At 41.9% G+C, this 12452-nt stretch overlaps 1 pseudogene; it reads left to right on the top strand.

Moving 5' to 3' along the window:
- Positions 1–7667: 7667 nt before the first annotated feature.
- Positions 7668–11821, top strand: LOC127756748 (F-box protein At5g03100-like; annotated as a pseudogene).
- The last annotated feature ends 631 nt before the right edge of the window (positions 11822–12452 follow it).

The following is a 12452-nucleotide window of genomic DNA, read 5'->3' as shown; positions in this document are numbered from 1 at the left end:
CACTAGACAACAAGCAAAGAAACAGATCTCGCAATTAGGATTTTTAAGAGATAGTTTTCCCGCTAGGCGCCACGACGGAACGGACGCTACAATAGCCCGGCCGTAAAGCAGGATAAACTAGCATCCGGTGAGTCACTGAATAAATGGAATCATGGTCTTGCTGGTTGCTGCCTATTTGGCTGTATTGGTTATTTCTATTATTCTATTCAATTTCTGCAAACTAATCTATTGATGATTGAGTGGAGCACATATTTTCAAGCATGAACATTTCAAGACAGATTTGCACAATAAGATATCAGATGAGTGGCTTATAGATTTGATGGTCTGACTACAACAAACACACCCTATTTTTTTTTTTTTGCGATACAACAAACACACCCTTGGGGAGACATTTTATTTACTGTGGGGAGACGTTCTCAACCGTCCTTAGGGGACTAAGGAGGTGTTTTTGAAAAGCGACATAGAAGCGCCTCCCCAGGGACCATCTCAAAATTTAGAAACGTTTTTTTAATGTCTCTACCAGATTTGAGACGTTTTAAAGATGGCTATAGATTGGTAGAGCCGATGTTTAGAGATATATCAAAACGTCTCAACATAGGAGTGTTTTTATTCCTGTCCATGTTACTATATGGACTTATGGAGTATTTAAACTGAAATAATACTTTCACTAGCAGAAACCACAACAGCCAACCTTGGATAGAAAATTGAAAATATATTACTTAATAAGTAGTGAAATTTACAGATCAATTGTACATCCAAATAAAAATGTGCAAATGCACAAAAAAATAAACTATACAAATTCATGTAACTTCTAATTAATAGGAAACTAAAGCTTTCTATAGCTAAATACTGATGCATTTGCCTTATAATCTTCCCTCACATATTCCGTCAATCTTCAGTATTATTACATTATCCTGCAAAAAGTAAAATCCAAACAAAGTATGGACAAATTGATGTTAGACCTTTTAAGATTTTCATAAAAGAAACATATATAGTATTACCTAAGGATTAAGAAAGCATGTCTGCTACGTATAATATATCCATATTTCTAGCTACGAACAATGACATAAACATATAGATAATTAATCACTCTAACTTCAATGAATTATCCAATGTGCAACCAAAGCCAGAAACCAGTAAGCAGTATAGTGCCATATAGCGGGAACACTTGATGTGTTCAATGGAGATTCATGCATCATCTCGTCACCGCACATTATCTTTACTGCGTTCCATTGGATATTATGCTACCACCATGTCCTGTAACAGATACCGCCACCAACTGGTCATGTAAGTATGTAACACAAACAGAAAATTCATAATTTTGGGTCCTCTTAAGTTCCAATACAGCAATCTGCTCAGTAGACCAGATTATACAATTATTAGAGATAGGAAAAAGTACAAATTACCCCCCTGAACTATCGCGGTCGTCTGAATTACCCCCGTGAACCATAAAACCGGACATTCTTCACCCCCAACTATACAAACTAGACGAATTACCCCCCTTGACCCAATCCGCGATGGTTTTGGTCTATGTGGCGTATGCGTGGCAGTCCAGTCAGCATTCTATATATATAACAATTGTGGGACCCACCTGTCATACACCCTTCCTCTCTCTCTCACTCTTCGCCTCTCTTTCTCTCACACGGTCATCGGCAGGCGGGGGCAGCGGCCTCGGCGCGGAGCTGCGGCGGCGTCGGACGGTGACGCGGAGGCGGCAGCTGAGGGCGGCAGCCTCGGCGCGGAGCTGCGGCGGCGGCGGACGGCGACGCGGAGGCAGCGGGGGCGGCGGCTGAGGGCGGTGGCCTCGGCGCGGAGCTGCGCGTTGGCGAGGCGGACGAGGCCCGCGCGGCCGCGGGCGGCATGCCTTCCTCAGCCTCGGCGTGGAGCTGCGCGTTGGCGAGCTCGCGGTTGCAGCGCTTCCTGCCGTCCTCAGCCACCCTCAGCTGCCGCCCCCACCGCCCTCTCTCTCCTCCCTCCCTCTCTCTCCTCCCTCCCCTTGCTGCAGATGTAGGGGTTGGCCGGGAACCGGGGAACCTTGAAGAGGTCCTCTTCTTTCTCTGCTTGTGTTGTGAAGAAGAAAGGCAACGAAATGCAAAGCATATCTCCATGGCTCACCTCCATAACACGGTGACAGAAAAGAATCAGATCGCGAGGAGACGAAGAAGACGATTGATGACTCCCAACTATTTGTCCATTTCAGGAGACAGGTGAACAGCAACGGCTCAGTGGTCAAAGCTGTAGTGGAGCTTGCTAGCTGGGCATTGGTCAGTAGCAACACGGCCGCATGTAGATGAGCAAGGGAGCTTGTGGCTGTGTGCATGTATACATAGCCACGCGAAAAAGCTTGGGCAGCAATGGCGGCGGTGAGGATCCTCGCCGGTTTCCGCCAGTTCGCCCTCCCCGTCGTGCTCGCCATCGCTCGCCGTCTGCCGAAGCCACCTAGCTGTGCTCGCCGCCGCTCGCTGCAGCAAGGGGAGGGAGGAGAGAGAGGGCAACGGGGGCGGCGGCTGAGGACGGCAGGAAGCGCTGCAACCGCGAGCTCGCCAACGCGCAGCTCCACGCCGAGGCTGAGGACGGCACGCCGCCCGTGGCCGCGTGGGCCTCGTCCGCCTCGCCAACGCTGTCGAAACATGAATTCGGCAATAATAAAAGAGGGTACCGCACGAGACCTAAAAGTGGATGGATGCGAAGACGAGGATTTAGATAGGTTCAGGCCCTCTCAATGAGAGGTAATACCCTACTCCTGTTTGGGGATTTGAATCTGCCAGGTGTGTATTGATCTGACGATCTAGTTATGTCTCATGCCCTCTAGAGGTCCTCCTGCCCACCTTATATAGGATGGGGGGTAGGATTATAAGATAGAAACCTTAACCAATACGGTATCGGTTTCCTAAATCTACTTTACAATCTTATCAAAGCAGGACTTTAGGCCGTTCCATAATATATAAGGAAACGTAATACCCAAGTCATGATCCGTTACATATTCTATATATATAAGTTATCCCCTATAACCAGTCGGATAACCATGCCGTGTGGGTATGGGGTACCCATAATCTCCACAGTAGCCCCTGAGACCTTCATAGTCGAAAAGATAATCTTCTCTCGAACCAGATTACTCCAAAGCCGAGTGCTTCAATCATCTTTGCCATGATCTCCCGAGTACCTTTACCAAATCAGAAGACTGTGGAGGGCTGAAAAATAAAGTCAGGTGCATCGATTAGATGCACCTAATAGGTGTAGCCCCCGACTATGTGGTTAGTTGAACAAACTGAACATATAGTCAAGGAGTAAATAATCCAACCAACCGAGTGGTTTTGATAATTGTAGTCAACCAAGTGACTTAATATTAATATATAGCATATGCGGTGTGAATCTCCGAATAACATGATCTAAGTGATATACCGACTGCTTTATAAAAATTGATGCGAGCAACAATTCATTTATGATAAACATAAATTGGTTTTCAAGATGCAACGCAGTAGATTGGTTAACCTTGTTTTTTCCATTATTTTATATCCCTTGTGAATTTAACTCTAGGCACGATATGAATAAAATATCGTCAAGGAAGCATATATATACCTCTCTCTCTCTCTCATGTTGTCCTCTAAGATATGCCACACCTAAGTTAGTAATGTCGGCAAGGGTACCCTCTTCCTATATAATGTATGCAAGTAAATTAATAATTCACAACTATAACCAATAAAGTACCTTGCAGTAGGGCGAAGGGAGCACAGAGGGAAATAACTTGTCCATTGCAGTGGTAGCAGTGCAAACATCCACTGTTGGCTGACAACCTACGGGTCACAGCAAGGTTATAAGTAGCAGTGCAAAAAATTGTGTGAAAATATACAGCTCCCATGCCAATTGCCAAAGGGACCAAAATTTACATGTCCATACTCTTGTCCAACTACCGTCGGTATGATTAATTAATTCAAGGTCATATGGTATTTCTGTTCCAACCACTATCATTAGGATCATTATAAAATGAATTTGTTTGGTGCACATATAAAATAGAGAAAGGATCAGTCCAAGATCAATAGGTGGAGGTACCACAAATCATAAACTCAGTTTTTTTATTATTATGCCTTCGAATCAAGGTTTCATGCCACCGGGTCTGATCCAACACATGGTTGAAACCTACAATTATGAATGACTTAGTCGCCTAATACCAAGACAATCAACATGTCTGAAGAAACCTACAATTTGTCATAGAGTAGGTGTGTGAGAAAATGGAGCTTAAGAATTTGGAGAAGAAAAATGCATTCTATTTGATTGGCATTTCTACAAACATATGGTGAGCATGGATTGGCATGTACTTGTCAGCATGCACCATATCGAGCAATGGAGATTGGAGACACAGGTACAACAAACAAGCAAAATCCATGCACGGACGCCTGCACCATTGTAGTGGCTGTGAGGATCTCACCTGGTGCTGGTGGCGGTGAAGCAAAACACAAAATCTTTCAAGTTGGAGTGCGGTGAAGCAAAATCAATAATCCCAATTGATCACGGCAAATGCAAACCAACACCATCCTCTCAATTATTTTGCTACATTATTTGTCTGGTGGTGCGTAAAAAGAAATGAATTTAGTTCATTGGTTTGATCGGTGAAATGAGAATCAAATATCATTGACAAAAGTAGAGGAGGAGAGATTGAACAAACCCACACTCTATGACATCTGATTCTCTGAAATCCTAATGCCAAACGCTAAGCTCACTCATGCCCTTCCGTTGCCGCGGCGCCGCAGCACTTCTGTGACTCTGCTACACTTAATCGGGTGATTTGGACAGCTAGCTCAGCTGCAACTTACTAAAAAGCTGAGCCAATTCATTAAGCAACTGGACCTGAAATTAGCGGTGCTTTAGAGAGCGTTTAGTCGCAACAGTGCTAGTTTTTCTTCAAATTTAAGAATACGTGCCATGTCATGGCTCGCGTTGAAATTGTTTTGGTAGAGCTCTAAACAACATCTTTGAGGGTTTATGTACATGCTTTCTAATCTTATATATATAAGGAATTTTGTTCATTCAAAATTGAGCTAAAATCGATCTATCTCACTTAGTAAATATTGTTTTTAAGTAAACTTCACTTTTGGCCACCTTAATTAACCAAAGTTTCGCAATGGAATAGGTCTAGGTTCATCTTCTTACGTAAAACCATATATGAACATTCAAAGATTAACTATTGAACAACAACAAAACGCCTTCGGAGGAATAAAAACATTTTAGATTTAGAGCAGTCCTTTACACCAATATAGTTATTGAGAAGTTCATCTACTGTATATTTGTCAGTTTAAAAATAATAGTCGAAATTATCGCTAGTGAATAGTTCATCTACTGTATATTTTTCAGTGTATGCGTAAAAGTCGATATCGTAGCGGCGGAGTATAGATACTATTTTGGTTCTCTCTAATATCTCATTTTAATAGTTGATGAAAGTAAGATAGATATAGAATTATGGAGCTGCATTCTTTGTCTAGATATGTGGGTTTATTTATAGGGAGACCATACCATATAGAGAGTAAAGTCACATATAATTGATGAGTTTTTGAATGCATAGAAGGTCATACAGGGCGTGAATGCACTTGCTTGCCTTGTGTGTTAGTAAAGGGAAAACATATGTTGTCTCGTGGAGACCGGATACAAATAAGGGTCTCGTGCTACCCCCACTCGCTAGATAACTGCCATGTGGACAACCGACTTGCATGCAAGCAACTTAAATTTACCCACTACTGATCATTAAGTACTTATTCCTCTCAAATATATTAAACTTCAGTCGTATCATCGCCACAGGATTTGACACGAAAGACAAAACAAAATTTATAAACAGAGTACATTAATTGATGATATAACTTAAATTAAATGATTAAATCTTTAATGATAGTTGCTTACCGAAATTGCAATCCCTATGAAGTCGGCTTTGAAGGCCCTCACGGTGAGGAGGACGAGAAGGCAGCACACGCGCGGGTGTTAAGCTGTGCAGTACCAGCCGCCGGTGAGGAGCAAGGATTGAAATTTAGTTTCAAAGTTTTCGAAATTTCGGTAATTTCGGATATTCCATAAGTCAATATCTTGACTGAAATTTTCATTTTTTCTTAAATTTTATGAATGTAGTCAAATTCAGTTAAATTGTGTCAAAATTTCATAAAATTTTGGTCCAAAGATACCGAAATTTTGGTTCTACCGAAATTGCTGAATTTTTAGCCGAAATCAAAAGTGAAAAGTGAAAACCCTGATGAGGAGCGTGTCTGAGGTATGCATCTTTCACACTTCAGACGTGGTCCGCTCCCATGGGAGCCCAGCGGCTGTGCAACTCCGGCACTGACCCGCATTTCCACAGGCAGCACAAATTTCAAGCTAGCTAGGCTCTATTTGGAAGATTAGCCTAGGGCTAATTTTGAGAGCTAATGTTTAGTCATGAATTGATAGGCTAAACATTAGCCCATCCAGCGGCCGTGCAACTTCGGCACTGACCCGCATTTCCACAGGCAGCACAAATTTCAGGCTAGCTAGGCTCTATTTGGAAGATTAGCCCAGGGTTAATTTTGAGAGCTAATGTTTAGTCATAAATTGATAGGCTAAATATTAGCTTAGGGTGGTATGTTTGGATCCATGGGCTAAATCAAGGTTAAAAGGTGGAGAGAGGGTTGAAAGAGAGGAGAGAGAGGGAGAGAGAGAGAGAGAGCTACTTTTTGATGGTCCCCACACAAAATTAGCCCCATTAGCACCCCATGAATGGGCTAATGTTTTGAGGGCGGCTAATTCACTTTAGCCTCAAATTAGCCCACCTGTTTGGATCCTTGAGGGCTAATTCATGGCTAAAATGTGGGGGCTAATAATTAGCCCATGGAACCAAACATAGCCCTAATTGTGGAGATGGATGACAATGGCCGCCACTACAGTGTAATGGCCCGGTTTTTCTCGAGCCGCTAATAATTATTTTAAAAAAGTTATAATTTCAAAAATATATATATTTGTGTATCTAGGTCTAGTGCCAATATCTCAATTAAAATCATTTCTTGTGATCCCAAAGTTCCGATCCAACATTTTCCCACCTAAATAAAAAAATTCACTGGATTTAATTTGAATTCTACAATTCAAATGTCTCTCCAAACTTGCTCACAAAATGTCCTTCAAAATTCAAAATTCAATTCTTCCACAAAAAGGACGAAAATATTTCCTTTTTAATCCTACCAAAACTATCCTTAAACTCATTATGGAAACTTGAGCAAATTGAAATTTCTGTTTGAGATTTCACTTCTTCAGTTCAATATTCTTCCCCACTAGATATCCTCTTGTCCTTGAGGTTGATAAGAATTCAAATACTTCAGGTAAACTCAAATATCATTTGTGAAATATTTTTATTTGGCCCTCCAATCTATTCCCTCTAGCTACAAATCTATCCAAATACGGAAAAAAAAATTCCAAACTTCATCCCAAATACCAAACAATCTGTCAATCTACCTTCCACCTAATTTCGGGAAAAATGTGAAGTCAAGTATCAATTCAACTCAATCAAGTTAATTCTCAAAAAAAAAAAAAAAAACTCAATCAAATTGGGCCGTCCCTCCCCTTTCTCTTCCTGGGCCACGACCATATACGGCCCATCAGGCCCAAATACCTTCCTCAGTCCCCCCTACCTCTCTTCGTTCTGGAGTCTGGACGGTTGCTCCATCGCGGCGTCCGGAGTTCCACCGCCGCGCTCTTCCCCCATCGGCGGCGGCGGCGGCGGCGGAGGAGGAGAAGCGAAGGTGAGTGTAAATGTGTTAGGGTGAACTCCCAGACGCGGCCGCTCAACGGAGAGGGAAGCGATTTTCTGGTTAGGGTTTGCCTCCCCACCCCCTAATCTTTTCCCTTTTGCTCCTATAATAATCTCGGATTCCACATGTTTATTCGGTTCGATAGACTTTTTTTTTTTCTTGCAATGTCATAGAAATTAAGTTCGTTTCCCCACATTTTTGCATTTCCAAACCAGGGGGGCAGGGGGTTTATTGGTCTGCATTGGATATCAATCAGGGGTGTAGCGTCTGCATTCATTCACTCGAACAAAGAAGAGGGTTTGTGCCTGATCAAAATTGCGCACAAAGAATAAGAGGTTCTTGGTTAGGTTTTGTACCTGATCCACACAGATTTGTTGAGTGGCAAAAAGGGCCAAGAAAATGGGTGTGGTGACAAGGGCCAAGAAGAGGAAGCTGGAGGAGGAATCCAGCAACCCACATCTGGCGCCCGGAGGAGGAGAAGACCTGATAAACCGCCTCCCAGATGATATCCTCATCGGCATCATCACCATCCTCCCCGGCAAGGATGCGGCCTGCACCCAGGTGCTCTCGCGGCGGTGGCACCCCCTATGGCGATCCGCGCCTCTCAATCTTGAGGCCAGGGTCAATGGTGGCAGAATAGCTAAGGATGTGGCCACCATCCGCAGCACGCTGCGAACCCACAAGGGTCCTGTCCGCCGATTCTCTGTCAGCTGGACCTTTGACTACAACCACTTTCCGGTCGTTGATTCCTTGCTTGGATCGCCTAGGCTTGACAACCTCCAGGAGTTTGAACTTTTCTATCATTATAATTGCTCTCGCTATCCTCCAGTTCCGCTGTCTGTACTCCGTCTCTCGCCTACTCTACGTGTTCTCTGGATTAGTGGAACATGTGACACGCTTCTGTTTCCCATGGAGACTGCTTATTTCCCACACCTTATGCAGCTCACCCTATCCAATGTGAACATCTCAGATAGCACTCTCCATGCTCTTCTGTCACAATGCCCTGTCTTGGAGAGCTTGGTGCTGGCTGGAACAGGGGCTGTCGTCGTCTCCGGATCAGCTCCTTGACCCTTCGGAGCCTTGGTGTGTCAAATGATACCCGAAAAGATGAAAAGCTGGAGGAAGTCATTGTTGAGGATGCCCCACTCCTGGAAAGGCTTACCCCACACACTATATGGCAGGGTGACTTTGTTATTCGGGTTATTCAGGCACCGAAACTGAAGACATTGGGCTATCTAAGCCATAAAATTACCACACTTGAGCTTGGAACCATGGTTTTCCAGGTAGCTGCATGCACATATCATGCAGGCATTTATATGTCTTAATATGCTATTTCTTTAAATTCCTCACTCATACAGTTCACTCACCATGTCTATTTCAGAAGATGGTACCTGTTAGTCTGTCCAATGTGATGCGCAGTGTGAAGATTTTAGCCCTTGACACCACTCCTGATCTGGATGTTGTTATTGACTTCATAAAATGCTTTCCATGCGTAGAAAAGCTATACATTGTGGTGAGTGTTTTTTCTTTGTTAAATTCAGTGAATAAACACTCTCTTTTTTTCTATTATGCTATGGGCTACGGCATCAGTCCTCTTCTTGGATCTATGCTGATATCGTGTTTCTTTCAACTCAATTGTTTTCTTGTCAGGCATTCAATCAGGGGAACTTAAAGAATATACGGCGAAATGTTTCACTTGAGTGCTTTGATCTACATCTCAAGATGGTGGAATTTATAAACTATCAGGGAAATATGTTAGATTTGAACTTCATCAGGTTCTTTGTGTTAAATGCTCGAGTGCTAGAATGTATCAAGCTTGTAGCCCGTCGTGACAAATGTGAAGCAAAATGGATTGAAAAACAAAATCAGAAGCTACAGCTTTATGGCAGAGCTTCACGAAGAGTTACATTTGATTTTCAGGCTGATTATGGGGTGGATAGTTTGGTACACATGAAGCACATCAGTGATTTGACTACAGATGATCCCTTTGATAGATCATTTTGTAGATGCCGTGATGAGGAAATATATTAGTTCATTTGAAGCTGTTTATCAGTCATATACTTTGGTAAGTATCAAGTGCATGTTTAGTTTACATGCCTGAAATATCTTATTTTGGCATATTTTGTTGCAAGAATGGAATATGTATTTTGCCAAAGAAGTTGCATGTCATTGATCTATTCTAGTATTTTTACTCTTTCTATTTGGTATGACGATGTGTTCTTCCTCACTTATTGTACACAAAACTAGACTATGTTGGTCTTGATACTGTGTTATTCATTCCACTCTGAGCTACATTATTCTTGTTTTTTGTACCTCATTTTGGCATCAATGCAGTCTCACAATTTCAATTTAGGTTCAGTTCGAAGTTTTTCATCACTGGTTTACAGCTGTCAGAATATTATTTTTTATGTTGAACATGTTCATGTACTAAGACAAGTGCCAGTTTGAACAAGTTGTAAGAAACTATGTTAGTAAGAAAAATATGAATACTCATGAAAAAAATGGATATTTACTTTAAATGTCGTTTTTTTATGGAACATTAATTAACTCCCTAGTCCAACAGCAGTAATAAGCATCAAAGGAGATTCTGAGTATTGATCGAATCTATTATATCCCGACATCAACATTGTGTTTTTATGTTTTTTGTTTTTTGTGCCACATGGGGTTTTAGTGAGACTTCACTTTTACGTTGTTAAGGTAATGGTCAGTAAGTTGGGTTTAAGATATGCCCACTTATTATCCTAAATTCCTCCATGATAAGGAGATCTAAGAGCTGCCTTGTTCTGTGTTTCTTTTACTACGAAGCAGCTTTCCTTGCCACATACTAACTGCAACAGAAGTGTTCTGTATGCATTAACACCGCAATTTAAGAATTGAATCCTCTCAGTTGTACTATTTATGTATGCAGCAGTTAGTTAGATTGCAAATTGTCCTGCTTGGATACGCATAGTTTTCTACCATTATACCCCCTTTATTTTTGCTATGTATGGTACTTGAAATAAAAATCTGATTGCAGTGTTCTACTTGCAGTTGCAGGTGTATGCATATATTGATGTTGCTAAGGTGGAAAGGACTGTTGCTGATACTGAGACACCCTAGTGTTCTTTTGAATTCTGTTAGACCCAAACGTTTACTATATTTGGCGTCTCTTGGTTAGTTCACGAGGGATTTAAGTTATGCCATTAATGTACTCTGTTTATATTGTCTTTTGTCTGAAATTCATACTAGTGTATGACTTTGACGGCTTAGTGCTTTAAATCCTATCTGGATCAACGAAAATTATAAACTTCTTGATATGATGGGATTAGGCAGTGTTGAGTCGTGATGAATGCGATGCATATGTGTCTCGTCTTCTTCATAAATTTGTTCAGTTTACTGATCCAATTTGTATTTTTTTTTCTTAATTCTCCTGGATTTCTTAACCTGGATTTTGGATCATGTATATGTGAAGCATCTCAGGAATTTCCCTAATATTGAATTGCAGTCTATAAGCAGGCCAATTTATCTTCGACAAGACCAATTTATCTGCAAATCATCACATATCAGTACCATATCAATACCACCTTGGATATGCGATCTGATGATGGAGTTCAGCCTAGAAACCGTGCTTGAAGAAAAATCTGATTGCAGGGTTGCACTTGCAGTTGCAGGTGTATGGATATATTGATGTTGATAGGTGGAAAGGACTGTTGCTGCTACTGAGACACCCGAGTGTTCTTTTAAATTCTTTAGGCCCAACATGTACTATCTTAGGCGTCTTTTGAATAGTTCACGAGGGATTTAAGTTTGGGAAGATTGGTTGTATAGCATCGAAAGTTTACGTTTTTAGATTTATAACACTAAAAATTACTAGTTTACTTTAATAGCACCTAAAGTTTCTTCCATTTCCGTCAGTTCTCTCTCCTTTGCCGTCAACTTTGACTGCAATCAGCTCTAGATCGAGCAGCCTGACAGCCCCGATCTCTCGCCGCCGGTAGCGACCTTGCCTTGTGTTGTGCTGATGCCTGCTCCTTGCCTTGTGTTGCCTTGTGTTGGGCAAACATATCCTTTTCCATCTAGGGGTGTTTAGATCCAAGAGTCTAAAGTTTTACCGTGTCACATCGGGTATTATACAGGGTGTCGCATGGGGTAATCGGATACTAATAAAAAGATTAATTACAGAATCCAACAGTAATTCGTGAGACGAACTTATTAAGCCTAATTAATCCGTCACATTGTCAAATCATAGAGCAATTAGGCTTAAAAGATTCATCTCGCAAATTAGTCGCAATCTGTACAATTAGTTATTTTTTAAGCCTATATTTAATACGCAGGTATTTGAACGTTCAATGTAACAGGGTGTAAAATTTTGGGGTGGGATGGCCTTAAATCGTGAGTCATTCTAGAACAGATCGAATCAAATCCAAACCAACAGCATACATTCAGTCTAATTTCCATCACGGAAACCCACATTTAGAACAACACATAGATGTTGATTTTGATAGCATAATCGAACCCACCATCATGGCAAGGCATTGGGCTGGGTTCCGAACCCCTGTGCCATTGAAGAAGCCATCAGGGAGCACGATGAAGCACGACGAAGGTGTAGCCAGCAACTTGGTGTATATATGGCGAAGGAACAGTCTTGCGATACAATGGCGCCGCCGGTGCTTCCGGAGACAAGACAAGAGGGCACTGAACTGCTCGAGGGTACCA

The sequence above is a fragment of the Oryza glaberrima genome, chromosome 12, assembly GCF_000147395.1.
Source record: "Oryza glaberrima chromosome 12, OglaRS2, whole genome shotgun sequence".
In the NCBI taxonomy this organism is placed as follows: domain Eukaryota; kingdom Viridiplantae; phylum Streptophyta; class Magnoliopsida; order Poales; family Poaceae; genus Oryza; species Oryza glaberrima.
Note: the sequence above shows the minus strand (reverse complement) of the source record. Positions and strands in the feature narration are given on the sequence as shown.